Source organism: Vulpes lagopus, chromosome 8 (assembly GCF_018345385.1).
Source record: "Vulpes lagopus strain Blue_001 chromosome 8, ASM1834538v1, whole genome shotgun sequence".
NCBI lineage: Eukaryota > Metazoa > Chordata > Mammalia > Carnivora > Canidae > Vulpes > Vulpes lagopus.
Window position 1 is genome coordinate 99,602,859 of NC_054831.1, and position 19,786 is coordinate 99,622,644.

General features: G+C 41.6%; 1 protein-coding gene across 1 annotated transcript in view; it reads left to right on the plus strand.

The window, feature by feature from the left end:
• Positions 1–457: 457 nt before the first annotated feature.
• The window catches only part of RNF180 (ring finger protein 180), a 182,056-nt gene continuing 162,727 nt past the window's right edge, over positions 458–19,786 (plus strand). Inside the window, exon 1 of the mRNA XM_041764907.1 lies at positions 458–668. The gene's annotated coding sequence lies outside the window, so the exon portion shown is untranslated. The remainder of the gene's footprint in view (positions 669–19,786) is intronic.

Sequence of the window (19,786 nt, forward strand, 5' to 3'; positions counted from 1 at the left end):
TGGAGATTTCCAACTCGCAGAACAAGCCACACAGTCTTCAGAGGTTCTCCGCTTAGAGCTTCCTTCCCCTTCCTCCAGCCAACTAATACAACTTAACTTTTTAAGTTTCTGAGCCGTATGTATAGTCTTTGGAAAATCATCTCTTTTCGTTGCTTTCATGCGCTGGTGACAGGTCAAGATTTTCCCCAAGGGCCCCCTCCCCTCCCCGATTAAGCACTTTTGACTCGCCTCGGGCCGTCAGCTCACCTGCCAGGTGTGTGTGGCCGGAGTGGGCTCAGCGGCCCAGGCCGGCGGCGCGGAGAGGCCCGGGCGCCCTGGGCGCGGCCCCGGCAGGTGGCCCCGGGGCGGGGGCGGCGGGCGGGCGCGGGGCGCTGCCCGGGGCGGGCGCTGGGCGCGGGGCGCTGCTCGGGGCGGCCCGGGGCGGGGCGTCGCCCACGCGCGGCCGGGGCGGAACCCACGGAGGTGCGCGGGCGGGGCGCGCGCGGCGGGAGCGGGACCTGGCGGGGCCCGAGCGCCTGCCGCGGGGCTTGCTCCAGTCGCTCCCCGGCTCCCCGGACCGGCAGCGCGGCGCCGCGAGTCCCGAGAGCCCCGAGCCCGCAGCCCGGAGCCCGGAGCCGAGCCCGGAGCCCGCAGCCGGGAGGGGGCGCGGGCCGCGGACGCACACGCAGGTAAGGGCCGGCGGCTCCCTGCGCGGCCGGGCGCGCCTCCCCGCCCGTGGGCCCGCGGCCGCGCTGCTGCTCGCAGGGCTGGGGCTGCAGGAGCGCCGGGCGGGCTGGGGCCCGGGGCTGGGCCGGGGCCGGGGCCGGGGCTGGGGCTGGATGTGCTGGGCTGGGGCTGGGCCGGGGCTGGGCCGTGCTGTGCTGGGACTGGGCTGGGCGGGGGCTGGGCTGGGCTGGGGCTGCAGCTGGGCTGTGCTGGGGCTGGGCCGGGGCTGGGCCGGGGCTGAGCTGGGGCTGACGCTGGACCTGGGCTGGAGCTGGAGCTGGGCCGGGACTGGGCCCGGACTGAGCTGGGGCTGAGCTGACGCTGTGCTGGGACTGGGCTGGGGCTGGTGCCGGAGCTGGGCTGGAGCTGGAGCTGGGCTGGAGCTGGGCTGGGGCTGAGCTGAGGCTGTGCTGGGGCTGTGCTGGAACTGGGCTGGGGCTGAAGCTGAAGCTGGAGCTGGGCTGGAGCTGGGCTGGGCCGGGGCTGGGCCGGGACTGAGCTGGGGCTGAGCTGGGCAGCGCTATGCTGTGCTGGGCTGGAGCTGGGCTGGGCCGGGGCAGCGCTATGCTGTGCTGGGCTGGAGCTGGGCTGGGCCGGGGCTGAGCTGGGCTGCGCTACGCTGTGCTGGAGTTGAAGCTGTGCTGGGCTGTGCTGGAGCTGGGCCGGGCCGGAGCTGGCCAGAGCTGAGCTGAGCTGAGCTGAGCAGGACTGGGCCAGGCCAGGGCTGGGGCTGGGTTGGGCCAGAGCTGGGCGCAGGATTGGGCCTGAGCCGGGGCTGGGCTGAGCTGGGCCGGGGCTGCGCCACCCCCTCCCCGGGTCCCAGGCGACGCGGCGGCCGCGGCCTCCCTTTGGAACTTGCAGCCGTGGACGGAGTCCCCGGGGCGCGACCCGAGAGCCGCCGTGTGGAATTACATCGGGCCTGGAAGGGGAGCCAGGGCCGCGAGGCTCGGGGCCAGGCTGGGGAGGAGCAGGGCCCGGGAGGGCAGGGAGCGGGAGGCGGCGCCGGGGTGGTCGGGTGCCCTCCAGGTGGAGGAGGAGCTGAGCCCCGTCCCCGGGGGCTGGTGGGCGCACACACCCCCTTCTGTGGCCCGTTGCCCCTGCACAGAGCCGCTGTCTTTTGTCTGGTCCAGTAGGTATTGGCCTTTCAGCTGCTTCCGTTGCAGCCTTGAATCCGGGGTGTCAGACCCTGGTAGGCCGAGGTTAGGAGGGCGCTTTGGGGGGGGGGGGCACCAGGCCCTGTTTAGCATGAACGTGGCCGCATCGGTGTGTCCTTCCAGGCAGTACTCAATACTTTGGCAGCATCTGATAGTTTGAGGCCATCCCAGACGGCGTTCATTAGTGAACTTCAAAGGAGAGTTGTGTGGACAGGTTCCTATTACCCCATTTTATAGACCAGACAGCTGAGGCACCCACGCGGAAACATGATTTTATCACACCTAAGCAGTCAGCCCTTGTTGTGGAGGCTGTGATTAGCACTTGTCTGGTTGAGAGTTATTCTCACTCAGGCTCATCCAAAATGTGGGGCTTAAAAGTGCCCGTCAGATACTCTTTATGTCTTTGTAAGTCATTAGGTACTAACACCCCTCATTAAAAACAGAGTCGGATCCTTTTAGACTCCTGGACTAGCACCCCTAAAAAGTGATACTGAAAAGACCAGAATCATCTTGTGGAAACTCAAGCGCAGCTGCTTGTGGCTGGAGAGACCAACAGTGGAGAGAGGACTTTTGTTTGGAAAGGAATATGAGCTTTATTCAGGCGACCGGCCACCTGGGGGAGAAGGCCAATTCTGAGGCTGCTGCCTGGCCCAGAGATTTTAAAAGGGGTTTTTAATCAGTGAAGAGAGTACAGTGGCCTGTGACATTTCTTGTTTACATCCAGACGTGGTAATACCAGCCACAGAGTTATCTTGGTCCTTGGAGGCTGTGCAAGAAGATGTGGTTCCTTGGTACCCAGGGTGGTTGTACAAGAGTACTCTCTTCTTTCTGCAGTGGAGGACAATGTTGACAGATGCACAAAGGGAAGTCAGTAAAGTCTTTCATGTGACCTTAAAAATGATTTTTTTTTTTTTTTCTGAAAGATTGCTGGACGAATGAGAAAGTCAAGATGGCTTCAAGCGTACTTGCTGGCCTCTGTGGCCTGGGAAAGTTCTAGTCTCTTACTCCCCAAGGCCAGCGGTCTGCAGATCTCAAAGAGAGCAAGTTCTGTTAAAGCTCAAGGGCCTTACATCAGCATTGCTAACTTGAAGCAAGTTAACCCTTAAGACCAGCTGGAGTGCTGTTAAAGTTTCAGTTGTCGAATAGGATCAGGAGAGTAGACCTAAGGCCTAAATTTGCTTGTCAGATCTTGAATAGTCTATATAAATATGATACCAGTGGAGGCCCTCAATGTTTATTTAATAAATAAGTTGATTGGGAGAAGTGGACTCATAAGTGTTCTAGAATATTGAGCAGCAAGTTTTCTTTACTCAAACAGAAGAATCAAACATTTAGGAGAATCCCCATTTTAATAATTTCAGTGAAATTTAACTTGTAATCATGTGCATTGATGTTGTACTTAATTAACTCACCAGAACCATGAACAGCTCACCAGTGTCACTAGGATTTGCTCTTAAGTTTGTTGACAGATTTTACTGCCCATTTTTTTTCCTCTCTTTCACTTATATATTTGGTTTTTCAAAGTGAAGGTATTTTTTTCTTCTAAAATCAGATATTTAGGGGCACCTGGATGGCTCAGTGATTGAGCATCTGCCTTTGGCTCTGGCTTTGATCCCCGGATCTTGGGATGGAGTCCTGTGTTGGGCTCCCCGCAGGGAGCCTGCTTCTCTCTCTGCCTGTGTCTCTGTATCTCTCTGTGTCTCTCATGCTCTCATGAATAAATAAATAAAATCTTTAAAAATCAGGTATTTAAAAAAAACAAGCATTCTTTTTTTTTTTTTTTTTGATAAAGTAGACTCCAGTAGGACATTTTTGAGTGTATTTTAAGGTAGACACCAGCCTCTTTAATAAGCAGCTGTCATACATCAACTAAGAAGTCTTTCTGGTAAGTATGCAATGAATTAATGATCATTTTAATAGATGTCTGTAATATTTTATGACACATCTACCTCGTTTAATGCCTTTTTATCAAGCAGCATAAAGCTAAAACATTTCATTTAAATTTTGCTAAATATATAGCACAAATGTTAGGGCACAGCGTGCCTAGGCTCAATTATCAACTCATAAAGTAGACAAAATTCCTTCCTTACTCTATCTTCATTCAGCCACCTGAAAAAGTGATAATCTGGCCTTTCTCTTATAAGGGATATTTGGAGAATTATTGAATTAAATACTGTTAACTGTTAAGTAAAGATGCCCTGTTACTGCAAAGTGTGACTACAGAGTCATGAAACCCTGTCCTGCCAGCCCCCCACCCCCCCACCCCGAACATGCTGTTATTTTTTAATACAGTGGTCATTCCAAATCATCACTGCTGCTAGTCACACTTACTTTGAATCTTTTGAAATTTGTAGTGAATTTACAAGTAACAAAAACATGCTTTTAGGATTGCTTTTATAAGTACTGGCTTTTGCTGGTATTTTTTTAATCAAAAAACTATATAACTCAGCTTGAATTTGTATTTTATTGCTCAGCTTAACAAAATGATTTCTGCATGATTGTGAAACTCATTTTTTCTACCTTCAAGATTTTACCACTATTAAGGCTGTTTAAAAGATTATGTGAAAGGCTATGAAAGTAATTTCCAAAGGGTGATTTAGAAATAGTTTTAAATAATGGCAACATCGTTAGAATTACTTTGCATCCTTCCCAGAGTGACTACTCTGCAGAGCACAAGGCTAAAGTTCTCTATCTGTGTGTATATTTGTACACAGATATATTTATTTCTGTGTGTACATTTGCGGGTTTGTAAAATATTTTAAAACTAATGATTCATACCATACTCTAACAGTTTATAGTGGTCCACAATAAAATGGAGACATAAAAATATCCACATTAAAATATCTTGTTTTGGGGCACCTGAGTGGCTTAGTCAGTTAAGCATACAACTCTTGGTTTTGGCTCAGGTCATGACCTCAAGGGCCACGAGATGGGGCCCCATCTTGTCCCCCCCAGACCCCGCCCAGCACAGAGTCTGTTTGAGATTCTCTGTCTCTGCTCCTTCCCCTACACTCCAGCACGTGCACCTTCTCTTTCAAATAAATCTTTTTAAAAAATACCTTATTTTTGTCCTAGTATATGATAAAACGTATAAAAATAGAATCATATTGATGAAAGCTAAGTATTCTTGGTAATCTGTAAATAGCAACCACTTAATTAACAAGGTGTTTTATTGCTTTCTTAGATTTTGAAGCAATCTAAGGAAATGAATGGCAAATCTCTTAGAAAAGCTGGCTAAGGAAATTAAATCCATTGCATATCCTTATCCTGATAGGTTTCTCTGTAGCAAGCAGAAATATTAGAGATGGTTATATTAATAATAGAATTCTGTAATCACTTTATCTGATTAGTTCACTGATGATTTGATAGCTGGAAAACTTCAGAAAACAATCAGGAGATCATTAGCACACATTTTTAAAGCAGCTTCAAAACATCCTTCATAAAACTGCTGAGATAAGCATGAGATTTATTCTGAATGAGAATCACTTGACCTATTCAGAAGCCTATTAAAAAAATTTATCCAAGGGGCCAGAATTGAAGTATGGACACCAGTGTAGGCAGATTTTCATGAATAGGATAGATATGTGTGTCAATAATACAAGGAGTAAATTGAGGACTGTTTACTTAAAGTTTATTTAATAGAGATAGAAATTAAAATGGAAGTGTACTTTTCTGACCATATTCTCCTCAAATTTTTGGTTTTAAGGCAAAAACTATACTTGTATTTTAGAGAATATATAAATTATATAATAAATATTTATAGAACTACACTTGTCTGACTTAAAACCAGCCAAGGCTGTATAGTCCTAAATAAAGTTTTCTTTCTTCTGGTCAGGCATTATACTGTTTGATCACCAAACAACCATATACTTTCCAACTCAGTATTTTGCCTTACAGTATTTTCCTTACTCAAAGGAAAATACTTACCCATTTTTCCTTACCCATTTTTCTCTACTCTTACTTGACTAATGCTCTCAAAATCCTCTCTCTCCTTTAAGACTTACCTGTAATACTGCTGTTTTCCACAAAGTTTTCCCTGACTACCTGGTTCTTGTTTTATTTTATTTTATTTTATTTTATTTTATTTTATTTTATTTTATTTTATTTTATTTTATTTTATTTTATTTTATTTTATTTTATTTTATTTTATTTTATTTTATTTTATTTTATTTTATTTTATTTTATTTTATTTTATTTTATTTTATTTTATTTTATTTAGATTTTATTTGTTTATTCATGAGAGGAACAGAGCGAGAGAGAGATAGATGTAGAGACACAGGCAGAGGGAGAAGCAGGCTTCACGCAGGGAGCCGGATGTGAGAGTTGATCCCGCATCTCCAGGATCACGCCCTGGGCCGAAGGCGGCCCTAAACCGCTGAGCCACCTGGGCTGCCCTTGTTTTTAGTTTACCACGTAGATTTGTTGGTTACTTTCTGTATTTTTTATTGTTTGATTTGCTTTGTCCTTGAACTTGTTCTCCACCTAGACTTTTCCTCAAAGGCACAAGTCATACCTTAGATATATATTTTTTCTGAATCATATACAGCAATTAGAAGATCTGATGTTAGCAGGATGTATCAGCTTATAACATTACATCTACAAAATAAATTTATTAATCAGATGCTCAGGTAAGATTTCTTCAGGCTTCATAATTAAAAATCGCTTAGTGTTCTAGTAGAAAATGGATTGCAGTCTCGAAGAGGGTAATGGAGAAGAGTTTAACTTAAAAGTGTGCCTGGATTAAAATCAACCAACGGTGGATGGTGAAGCATCCCAGGACTAGCAATGTTGGGGAGCCCTTCTGAAGGGCTAAGAGAAGGGAACCATTCCTAAAACACAAAGAAGGGACCTATGTGGAAAAGGCTGTCAGCTCTGGCCTCTCTGTGATCAGACAGGGAAGGAGTGGGGAAATAAATACTCTCTTGCAGTCCTCTGATGTCCTGTGGTTTTGTGGGTTGTTTTTTTTTTTTCCTAGTCTGACTTAGTTACTAAGATGCAAGGACACTTTATGAATGATGCATTTCATTTGAACCACTCTCCTCTTTTTTTCCCTTGTGATGTTAGCTGGCATGGTATTATTATGAATGCCTTCTCAATTATTTGTTTATCTGATCATATTTTGTGTTTTACCCTTACAGCATATAGGTAGGGACGTAAAATTATCTGCATGGTCATTGGCAAAACTGTCCCTTTACCATTTCAATGACGTGATTTATCTGAATCAACCAAAGTTGCTCACTGTTCTCTTGGTGCCATTTCGATAGGTCATTGACTTTTCAGTCTTAGTGTATCTGGTTCTCAAGACAATGATTCTGATTAAAGCAGGTTTAGATAAGGCTTGAGCATCTGTTCTTTTATTTGTGTATTTTTTTGAGCATTGGTTCTTTTAAAAAGTAATCATATATTTCAGATACACAATATATAAGAAACCCTAGCAAAAGTAATCACTCTGACCCAAAGGCTGTGGTTTTGCATTATTAGCACTGTAATTAAGGCTCAAATGCAATTCTAAGGTTGATTTATGTACTTTTGAAAGCAAAATAAATATTTTAGATATTTCACCTTGAGAAATGCTTATGATACAGAATGCAAGATATGTGGTTTCCATGTTATTAATAAAAAATTGAAGTTTAGAAAAATCATAGAACAGTTCAAATAACCAATATAGAGAATGATGCAATGAACACTCATATTCTCATTACTTAGAAAAATTAATATTTCACTATTTTGTCTGATTTTTTTTAAAGATAAGATTTAAGCCCCTCAGATTCCTTTTTATGGGCTACCATTATCCTAGACTTGGTGTCTTTTATTCCCATCCTTATTTTTAAATTTAGGCTTACCTAAGCATGTATCTGTAAACAAATATAACATTCTTGCATATACCTTAACAATTTTTTGTAACTTTTACTATGCTATGTGTGTGTCTTTCTAAAATGGGCATATTTCCACAGCTTTTTTCCTTGTTTAACATAATTTGGAATTTTTTTCTGGATAAATGTACCTTTCTTTTGCTTTTATTGCTATGCAGTGTTAAATGGTATCAAAGAACAAAGACTTATTTGTCAAATTTATTGATGACCACTTGGTTGTTTCTAGTGTTTTGCTACTGTTGCAAAGTGTTGCTGAAATGAGTGTTCCCATATATATATATTTTTATGTATAAAAACCTATATATAAAACTATAAATCAGTAGATGAACATTCTCTCTTACCAGATTTTGCCAAATTGCTTTCCAAAATAGTTGTGCCTAGTTGTACTAACACGTAGCAGTTTAAGAGATTCCTGATGTCTCTCTGTATTGTTTTTACGTGTGGTATTGTCAGATGTTTAAACTTTCCCCCGTGTAATGGTCATGAAATGGTATTTATTTTAATTTTAATTTTCTCAATTTCTGGTGAAATGGAACACTTTTCATATGGTTGCTAGACATTTGGATTTCCTCTTCTAGAAATAGTGTTCTCCTAGGTTTTGCAGCTTTTTACCTTACTGATATAAATTATTTCCAGATAAGGAAGGTTATAAGTGAAGAAGTAAACATGCCATTTAGTTTAACACTGGAACATCCATAAAATTATTAGTCTTTTAACAAGTTGTACAAAAGTTTCCCAGTTCAAAAGTGGCATCTGAATTGCTGCCTCCAATGTAGTTTTCTCATTTTTCATCGAGTTCCTATGAAGACGTAGAATAAAAATGAAAACACAACATAAACAAAAACCCCATAAAACACAAAAGCCAGGAGGAAATGACCTTAAGAAGCAGGCTGTCCTCTGCTAAGAAATTCTTCTTACATTAGCACCTTCATTCTGTGCAGTTGATCCTGACCTTGCCTGTTGATACTGACTGCCTGAGAAATACAAAGAGGCTTCGCTCTGTCTTCAGTCAATTCCCTCAGGTAGGTAGGTCCTCTACCAACTAGCAAACTGGGAAGACATCCGTCTCAACTTCTCAGATACTGCTCTGAAACTCCTGGGTGTTCGTTCACTTTCTGTGCTCCACGCACATTTCAGCAAATGCATCAGCAGAATGTAGGCAGTTTGTGATGGGTGCACAGCACTGGGAGATCCGAAACACTACCCTGCTGATACTATATGGCAGCAGGTGCATTTGTACCTGTTTTCATGGGTCCTGTCACTTTCTCTCCCAGGGAAATGGATAAAGGGTAGTACTTGATGCCCCCTCCGAGGAGCAGAATAGAGAACAGGGATCCAGTTTGTGAACACCTGCTAGAGATGGGGAAACCAGAATGAGTGCTGTGTGTATTAGCAAGCTCTGGCACCATAGATCTGAGTAGGTGGGCAGAGGAGTGACCATGGTCATTTTTTTACTTTGTTTCACAGCAAGTCTAGTCAGGTCTTCTTGTGATCGCACTATATAAGAAGAAAAAGAAATAAAGCAACCTAAAATGAAACCTCTGAAACACTGTGGAACAAAGGAAGGTTTATTATTAAGAGGGATTGTGATGTAACATTAATTTCAAAGGCTTACTAGGTAGTAGGTGCATGAATACTGTTTTATATCCAGAGTTCCCTCTCTATGCTTCAAGGGTTCCAGTAATAATGAAATATTAAGCTCTTCCCTTCTTTTGTCAAGTTGATATTTTGGAATACCTCCCAAGGTTTTGTACGAGGGGAAAAAGTGCTGCTGCTGCTTTCTTAAGTACTGGTATTCTCAAAAGAAATTTCATAAACTGAATCAGTTTCATTAGACAATTTACTGATAACCATTAAACATTTCGTTGTGAAATTATGGCTGTTCAAGACACTGAATCACGAGTAACTGCGCAGAATGTAGGATAAATTAGTGCATCACAGGTGTGGAAACATTTAAAGAAGGCAAGCTAAACCATATGTTCTTCAGTAGCCTCTAAGGGCGCCAGTGAAGGGGAAGCCAGAAAAAACAACTAGTGCAGCTTGGCGTTTTGGGATTGTCATAAGCCACATCTTCTTGGTTAAGAGCATCGCTGAATTTCAGAAAGGTGCATGCCAAAGGACTGTCCAGGTAGACAAGCATGTTGCTCTATGTAGACAAGCATTTGCTTGCCAGACAGTGGTAAACTGGAGAATAAGTGATAGTCACTTAGGTGTGTCATGATGTGAAGTACGCAAGGTCAATGCAAATGTTAAAAGCGAAAAGGTACTAACATCCATCTGGTAAGCTAGGAGTGTGTGCAGTTTTTGTAGACTCTGTTGACTTATTGGACCCTGTTTCATTGTGTGGATGGTCAAAGGAGAGTACTTCCGATGCCACCCAAAAGCTGATCAAGACTGAAAGTAGACCTTGACGCTTCTAACTAGTTACTGTTTCCATGCCTTCCCTCCTGCATTTCTTAACTGTAGTCATGTAAGATGCCAGTGGGGAGGGGGAGGAGGAGTGGGCAGCCAGTGAAGTTTCTGCCTCCACCGTCCCAGTAAATGGCTTAACAGAGAGCCCTTTGCCCCATCCCAACTTTGAATTGTCTGTGAGGACTTCAATCCACTTCACTCCTCTCATCCCTATACATCTTAAGACTCAAGAAAATAAGAACTTTGTCCTCACAAAGCGGTGAGAATAGCTGAGGAAGTTACTTAAGTTCTCTAGGCCTCACCTCCCTTATCTATAAAATGAAATGAACAGTTCTTACTGCACAGGAGTGCCCTGATGATTAAAGGAGCTAATGCAATTTAATAAGTACCATACTCAAAAATACTAGCTAGTACTTAAAATAATACCAACTCTTTGACTTCATGTTGTATATGCAGAGATTTTGCTTTAAGAATATCCAGAGCCTATCTCTTTCTGACCCTTTGCTAATTGAAAAGAGAAAAAATACAACTTTCTGATGGATTGCTCCAGAGAGGTTATAAATAATTTGAATACATCCAGTAACACCTAGTCATCAAACCATATGATATCATGAAGCTCAGACTATGTTCTAAGATGGAGCCTCTAAAAAAGTCAGTCTCCATAGCAGCTTTATGAGGCTGAGACCAGCTTCCTTTGGGGTGTTGGCCAGAGTTGCCTGGTGATGCCAGTAAATTGTGGCTTGACTTTAAACAAGGGAAGGAAGTGATTTTTTTTACTTTTTTATTTTAACTTTATTTATTTATTTATTTATTTATTTATTTATTTATTTATTTATTTAGGTCTTGCCTTTGCTTACTTGCTTATTCACTCATTTAGTCAACTGACTGGTCCCCAACATGGTGTCAGCACTACAGAACCATCAAGGAGCTTGCAACTCAGCAGGGGAGACAGACATAGAACAAGTAATTAGAAGTGTGATGAATGTTCTGAAGGAGAACCGGAAAGGTCTTTGATGGAAAATAATATTTTATTATCTCTACCCCTTCAGAAAGGGGTGTTTAAGCTGAGACTTGAAGGATGTGGAGGTGCTCCCTAGAGGCTGGAGGTAAACTTTCCAGGGATCCAGCAATAGGAATAGGACAAGGGAGCCAGTGCAGTGGAGGATCTGAAGAGGCGAGACCTCAGGCCTGTCGAGCAGATTAGGGCAGAGTGTGGGCAGCAGCTGGATCAGCAAAGCACTAGGAAGCCTCTGAAAGAAACAGGAGAGTAATGATTTGTTTTGCCTTTTCAACAGACTCTTCCTTCCATGTAGAGAATAAAATGTTTCTGATTTTCATAAAATTTTGGTGACTAGAAACCATCATTTCTGGCCTAGAGTTTTTGAGGCCACATATTAACCTACTGTTTATAGAATATATGGGATGAAATGTCTTCCTTTCCCCACAGTTCTTCCTTGCTCTGTTAGAGAGATTCTGTTCCATTCTACCCTTTTTTTTTTTTTTTTAAGATTTGAGAGAGAAAAGAGCATGTGTGAGTAGGGGAGGGGCAAAAGGAGAGGAAGGAGGACAAGCAGACTCCTCACTGAGCACAGAACCCAGTGCTGGGCTCTATCCCAGGACCTTGAAATAATGGTATGAGCAGAAATGAAGAGCCAGACACTCAACTGACTGAGCCACCCAGGCGCCCCTCCATTCTACCTTTTTGAAAGAACTGGCAAGGGAGCTTTTGTCCTCAATCCACCTTAATCCTTTTCCCTCCCCTTCCTTTCAGGATTTTGAAGTTTTCAGAGCAAATTCTAAGAATCACGACTATAACTCTGAGTGACATTGCCAGATAACAGGAATAAGAAGTTTTCCTTGGAATAGTTAACAGAAGAAGAGGCTTCCGGTTATGATAACCTGAAAACCTAGAAGTTGTCTGGAAATGTTCGATTATGTGTCGTGTAGATTCATAGATGAAATTGTAGCAAAGTAAAAGAAAGCGGAGGAGCCAAAAAGAACAAGGGTGCAGAGAGCTTGGAAAGTGGGCACATGAGAGAAACTGTCCTTGCTCTTAGGGTGAGGACACCTAGGCTCACTGACAAGGGGGCTTGTTGTTTTGTTTTGTTTTGTTTTGTTTTGTCCTAGGAGCGTGGGTTTCAATACTCATAGTCATCCAGGAGCCCAGTTGGGGACACATGAGGGCAGGGAATCAGCAGCAGAAACTTCCCAGGAAAGCCAGAACATTCTCAGTATAATGGCTCAGAAAAAAAAAAAAACCCATCATGTTCCACTGACATAGAGAGATTATAGTGAAGTCTACATTGGCCTTGTCTGTGAGCAGAACACGGAGGAGTCTCATCTAAAAATGCTCTTAGATTTTTTTTTAATTTATGAAAAATTTCAAACATACACAAAAGTAGAGAATGGCATAGTGAATCCTCATGTATCTATCAGGCAGCTTCAATAGCTGTTATTCTTCCATTCTTCTATTTTCTACATTGTGTAATTTGTTTCTACATTATATAGTTTCTCCTATGAATAGCCAAAGTTAAAATATTTATCTCTAGCCTGAGTACCTTTAAAAAATGTAACAACAGCATTTTATTATCATGTCCACAAAGTTAACATTTTTTAATAACATCCAATACCTAATGTGTAATTTTCTTCATTTGTCTGAAAAACATTTTTTTGGAGTTGATTTCTTTGAATCAAAATTCAAACATCAGTTACATATTGCATTTGATTGATATCTTTTTTTTTTAAAGATTTTATTTATTCATGAGAGACATGGGAAGAGAGAGAAAGGCAGAGACTCAGGCAGAGAAAGAAGTAGGCTCCATGCAGGGAGCCAATGTGGGACTCGATCCTGAGACCCCAGGATCTGGAGTCTGGGCCAAAGGCAGGTGCTAAACCACTGAGCCACCCAGGCATCCCTAACTGATTATCTTATATCTCTTGAGTTTGTCTTCCCTCTTAAGAATTCATTTGTTTGTTGAAAACCCAAGTTATTTGTAGAATTTTCCACATTCTGTATGTGAGCAATTGTGTCCTTATGGTGTCATTTAACATGTTCCCTTATTCTTAATTTAGTAAGTAAAATAGTTCTTAGATTTAGGTGCTTACTTGATTTGGTTCTGCTTCTTATTTTTTTTTTTAAGAGTGTAGATAGCACTGACTACTTTTGATCGCGTTATATCGGGAGGCTCATGTTTGGTTGTTGTTATGGGCTGAAATGTGTCCTTACAAATATATATCTTAAAGAGCTAATTCCCAGTACCTCAGAATGTGACTGTGTTTGGAGATAAAGCCTCAAAAGAGGGGCTTACGTTAGAATGAGGCTGTTTGAGTAGGCCTTTATCTGGTCTTCCCAGTGTCCTGGCAGAGGAAATTTGAATACACAAAGAGATGTCAGGATGGGTGCCTCCAGAGGAAAGGCCATGTGAGGATATATGAGAAGGCACCCATTTAAAACCCAAAGAGGAAGACCTCAGAAGAAACCAATCCCGGTGGTCCCTTGGTTTTAGACTTCTAGCTTACAGAACTGTGAGAAAAATGTCTGTTGTTCAAGTCATCCAGTCTATGGTGCTTTGTTATGGTAGCCCTGGCAGATGAGTACAGTTGTCCTCTGTTTCCTTATGATTGTTTAGTTATGATGTTAAGGTTGATCTTTGAGTTCATGTGGTTCAGCCTTGCACATATATTATAAAATGTTCATCATCCTTTTTCCTAATGTTCTTAGTATCTATTGGTAGCCTTTCTCCCCTAAATCTATCATGTTATTAGGGGTTGAAGATGATGATTGTATTAATCATCCTACATTTATTAGCATGATGCCTCCTGAGCTTTTCCCTCATTAACTATTTGGTTACTCTAAAATAGTCTGTATCACGAAGGTGGAGTAAGTGCTTAATTGGATTCTTTCCCTTTTTCCATTTTCAGATTCTCATGTCCCCTAATTGACCTGAGAATCCTTAACTTCATATTTTAGGTCTTGAGTTTATACTAGCAGGCTGAGTCAGGGACCCCCAAACTGAGAAACCTACCTAAAGAATGTTCTTGTGCTGACAATGTCCCTTCAGCACCTGTTCAGTGTGAAGCCATTTCTCCTGGGGGGACAGGTCCTCAAACAGCATCCCGGACTTGTCTCATGGTGGAGTTTATATTGGAAGATTATAAAACTCAGGAGGAAATGAGGTGAGAATTAATAGACGTGACTAAGAAGAAATTCAGATCTCCAGAAAGTTAAAGTGAGCCCAGAGGTCAGTATTTGGTTATTTTCCATACTTAAAACCTTGTAGATCTTACCCATTTAGAGGACCCTCCCACACTGCAATCTCTTGCTCAGACGCTCTTTACAAGGGCAGTTTTCTTGAATCCAGCTGTGTACTTAATAGTTACATTTGAAAGTCAAATAGGCATCTCAGATTTGATCCGAACAGAACTCCCCATCTGCCCCTTCTCTTGCACCTGCAGCCTTTCACATATCAGTTGATGGCAGTTCCATCCTTATAGTCACTCATGCTAAAAAAAAATTTGGAGCTATGCTTGATTCTTCTCTTAGACCTTGTATTCAGATCTGTCTGGAAGTCCTGTTTGCTCTATCTACAATAGATATCCAGAATTTGATCCTTCTTTACTACCACTACTGCTACCACTCTGATCACAGTCTTGTCTTTTGGCTAGATTACGGCACCAGTGTTTTTCCATTATAATGGAGTTTATCTGTTAGAAAAGGTAATAGTTTTAATAACCATATTTCTGCTTTATACATAGATTTTTATTAAAAACTTGAGGTGCCTGGGTGGCTCAGACAGTTAAGCATCTGCCTTTGGCTGAGGTCATGATCCTTGGGTCCTGGGATTGAGCCCCATGAGGCGGGGGGGTGGGGGGTGGGGTGTCCCTGATCGGCAGGGAGTCTGCTTCTCCCTCTCCCTCAGCAACCCCCTCCCCACTCATGCTTTCTCTCTCTCTCTCTCAATTAGATAAAGTCCTTAAGAAAAAAAGAATTTTATCTAAAACTAAATGTTACGCCTTTTTCTGGGGAGCTTACAGCTTATAGGAAGAAACAAATGTATGCATTAGCATAATACTTGGTGGTGCAGTGACTTGAATACTAATCAGAGGCTTAAGTAACACGTGAACTATTCAGAGGTAAAGGCTGCTCAGGAAAGAACAAGCAGTAAAATACCAGAAACCCTCTTGGAGGGAAGATGATGGGATAATTAAGTAAAATAAGCAAGCCCAGGGTTTTTGGCTTCCAGGTCAGTGCTTTATCCATTGAGACATACCTACCTTTTTTTCTTTTTTTTTTTTTCTTCTTTTCTTTTTGTCTCAGTTATCTAGCAATCTTTAGCTGTAACCTAGTATATAGCTGCCTCTGTGACCAACAAAAAGCCTTTCTGTGTAACCATTCCTTTTGCCCAGAAGAAAAATGGATTTTGAAACCAGGTCAGTGTGCTTACCTTTGCCTCCACTTTGTCGTCTGAATCACCTCTTGGTTGTTGATATTTGACCCATCAAAAAGAATATAGCCATCCAATAAAAAAAGCATGGCAAGTTAGACAACTACTTAGTACCACCTTTTTTTTTTTTTTTTTATGATAGTCACAGAGACAGAGAGAGAGAGGCAGAGACATAGGCAGACTCCATGCACCGGGAGCCCAACGTGGGATTCGATCCCAGGTCTCCAGGATCGCGCCCTGGGCCAAAGGCAGGCGCCAAACTGCTGAGCCACTCAGGGATCCCTTAGTACCACCTTTTGATTAAGACCACGCTTCATATCACATTAACATATTCCACATAGAGTAAATACCTTAGAGCCCTTACTTACCTTCCTAAGAAATCAGTCTGAGAAGCATTTAGGGAAGTAAGACTCCATTTAACCTCAGGATCAATTCTTTATTGAGATGTTTCCCTTCTAGAACCCTGATAATTTTGTGTACTGTCTCCTACCCAGCTGGCTTAGAACCCTCTCACCTTCTCATCTGTCTTCACAGTATTTGTTATTCTTTGTGTTCCCTGACAAAGTAGTAGGGGCTTGGCAAATGCTGAGTGGATGAATGAATGAATGAATGAATGAATATCTGTGGCTTCAAAGCACAATTTACAATTAATCTTAAACAATCCCTTAATTTTATTTTCTTCCTCCTACTGTCTCGTCTTGGTCCAGTCAGGAATATTATTGGCACTTTTATTTAAAATACACTTAGACATATTTTAGATGCCCCCCCACCGTCCCCAAAATGCACAAACCTATTCCTTGCAACAAAAATGGCAGACTTATTATACAGTTATTTCTAATATTTACATATGAATACCAATATACACACACCATTTATTTGTAAAGTTTATTTAGTTTTCCTTATGGTTCTGTTCATTCTCTATGTAATTTTACCTTTTCTTAGATTCTCCCCCTAGGAAGTAGCCTGTGAGAAATAAGTGACTATATAGGTCCTATACACTATTATTTTCATTCCTCTTTAAAATTAATTTCTTCTTTTTAAATTTTTATTTCTGGGATGCCTGGGTGGCTCAGCGGTTGAGTGTCTGTCTTCAGCTCGGGGTCTGATTCCAGAGTCCTGGGATCGAGTCCCACATGGGCTCCTTGCCTGGAGCCTGCTTCTTCTCCCTCTGCCTGTGTCTCTGCCTCTCTTTCTGTGTCTCTCATGAATAAATAAATAAATAAATAAATAAATATTTTTTTTGAAAAATAAATAAATAAATTTTTGTTTATATTTATATTTTGAGAGAGAGAGAGAGAGCACATGCATGTGCAAGAGCAGGAGGATTGGGGGCAGAGAGAGAGGGAGAGAGAGAATCTTCAGCAGGCTCCACGCCCAGCACGGAGCCAATTGTGGGGCTCAACCTCACGACCCTGAGATCACCACCTGAGCCGCAATCAAGAGTCAGATGCTTAACTGACTGAGCCACCCAGGTGCCCCAAATTCATTTGTTCTTTTACCAGAGAATGGTAGCAGTTAAAATGGAAAGAATTAATCAAAATGGAAAAGTTAACAAAATGTACTTCAATAATTTTTTTTTTTTTTTTTACAATTCTCAAAAGTGTCACTTATATTGATAAACTGCAGTGGCCATTCAAAACTGAATGTCTGAGGTACGTTTGCAAGAGAAAAGGAAAAAAGGAGAAATTTAAAAGAATAAAGAGGTAATGTTGCATTGAAGTATGTAGCTTAAGAAGCTATAGGAGAGGGTAGGAAGTCACTGGTAGCTATTACAGCATCAAATTCCTTTTAGCCTTTCTCCTCGAGGTTGAATATCTTTGCATCATGGCTAAGACTTGAGCATTTCCCAGAGAGGCAGAAGAGAAGATGGGTAAGAGGTAACTAGACGGAGGTTAGGTAGTTTGAACTACTCAATACTTGGTTAGCAACAGAAGCTGGATGCTTTTCTAGTAGGATGTTCCTGGATGTGAATACCATAGTATATGTAGCACTATTTCAATAAAGTTGCTGGTCGGTTTTATCGTGTTCCAAACCTGAAATGTATGACATCAACAGCTACTGAAGAAGACTGAGGTCTCTCTTTCTGATTGACGACTTAGATATTTTTAGAATTAATAATTTGCTGGCTCTAATTGCCATTTTAGTCACTGTAGCTACCAAGTCCAGAACTGCAGAATTGACAGTTTAGAAATTCAGTCTCTTATTTGTACTTGTACAGGATCTGAGACCCTTGAGAAAGACTGAAAACTAACAGAAGAGGAATGCTGCATTGTAAGCTAGCCTTCACTAAATAATGTGTGTTCTAGAAATAGCTGTTGAGCCACGTAGGGATATACACTCCATAGGAATCCAGTCATAGCTGGAGGACCACTTTTAAATTTCTGCTTTAACATAGGGTTGCTTCCTGGGTCCTGATGTGTTACTGTAGAGGTCACAAACAAATGTAGTGACCGTTTACTGCTCTGAACACTAGGTCATTTGTTTTTGTAAGTTTTCACTGACAATTGATTGCAGTGTATTAATAATACTTTCTTCTTTGGCCTTTTATTCTTCTCTGTTTACAACACACATTAGATCAACCATCAGCAAGGGGAGCTGTCATGGCATCAGCATACAAAATGATACCTGTGCAGGTTACTCTCATTACTACATATGGTGTTCTATCCATGTTCACAATCATGGTTCCAAAGCAAAATAGTGGTGGCTCACTTCTGGGGTTACTGTGTCCTATATAACAATAAGATTTCTCTTTCATTAAGAAGATTCTATTCTCTTATATTACAAAAGGAGAATAATCCTCCTCATTTTATGGAGACAGACTGTTCCAAACATTTCCAGTAGACAACCTTTAGGTGACAAACTATGCCTTAGGCTAAAAGCTAAAAATATACCATGAGGCTTTTAAGGAAAAAAAAAAAATCATATACACATATTTAAGTCCCCAGAGGATATGACCAGTGTATTTCTTAACCAGTAGTGGAATATACCTATTTTGCAAGTCATTTTGCCTCTGATTTTAGTAGTCATTCTCTAAAAATTCTTTCCAGACATCAGTATATTTTGATTAACCTTATATTTACAGGAAAGTCACATATATAAAAGAAATACTCAGCACCTGGGTGGCTCAGTCAGTTAAACATCTGCCTTCAGCTCAGGGCACAATCTTAGGGTCCTGGCATTGAGACCCACGTTAGATTCCATGCTTAATGGGAAGTCTGTCCCTCCCTCTGATCATGCTCTGTCTGTCTTTCAAATAAATAAATAAAATCTTAAAAGAAAAACCTTTTCAAATTTCTTTTAATAGTTTCAATTTTTTACTACTGTCATCATTGCAACAGAATAAGACTGTCAGTCCATCTGGATTTATTTATTTTTCTCTAAGGTGTCATTCCTTTATAAGAGCTGATGTCTGTTTAGGTTGTACATTAAAGAGGAATCCTGGGATCCCTGGGTGGCGCAGCGGTTTGGCGCCTGTCTTTGGCCCAGGGCGCGATCCTGGAGACCCGGGATCGAATCCCACATCGGGCTCCCGGTGCATGGAGCCTGCTTCTCCCTCTGCCTGTGTCTCTGCCTCTCTCTCTCTCTCTCTCTCTCTCTCTCTGTGACTATCATAAATAAAAAAAAAAAAAAATTAAAAAAAAAAAAGAGGAATCCTATCTCTTCCACAGAAAATATACTCCCTTTGGCATATTTATCTATAGACCTACTGCTTCCAAGCCAGTCTTCAGCAGACAATAGGAATATAGATGCTTTTTCATTTAGATGACATAATAGTAATATGGTACTGAGTTGACATAGTATTATTGAGAGTTGAGGTTGACATCAACCCTTATTGTAGTTTCATTAGCTTTTTCTTAAAAAATAAAAAAAAAAGGTTAGAATATTATTCACTCTGAGGTGGTCTGAATTGGCTAAATCAGTTTAGTGTTTTCTCATTTGGTTTGTGTTACTCACACAACATTTTTACCAGTGTTACATCCTTTGGTGCTAATTGTTAAGAAATTCATAAATAATTGATAGGAGATATCTAAATTCTTTGGCTGTCTGACTTTTTGATATTTCTTTCTTATTCAGTAACATAACTTTTACCTTTTGAGGAATTACGAACTAAATATTTTTCTCTTGTATGCCATAACTTTTATATGTTCTTTAACAGTAAACACATTAAAACTTGAGCACTTAATAATGTCAAAGTTGA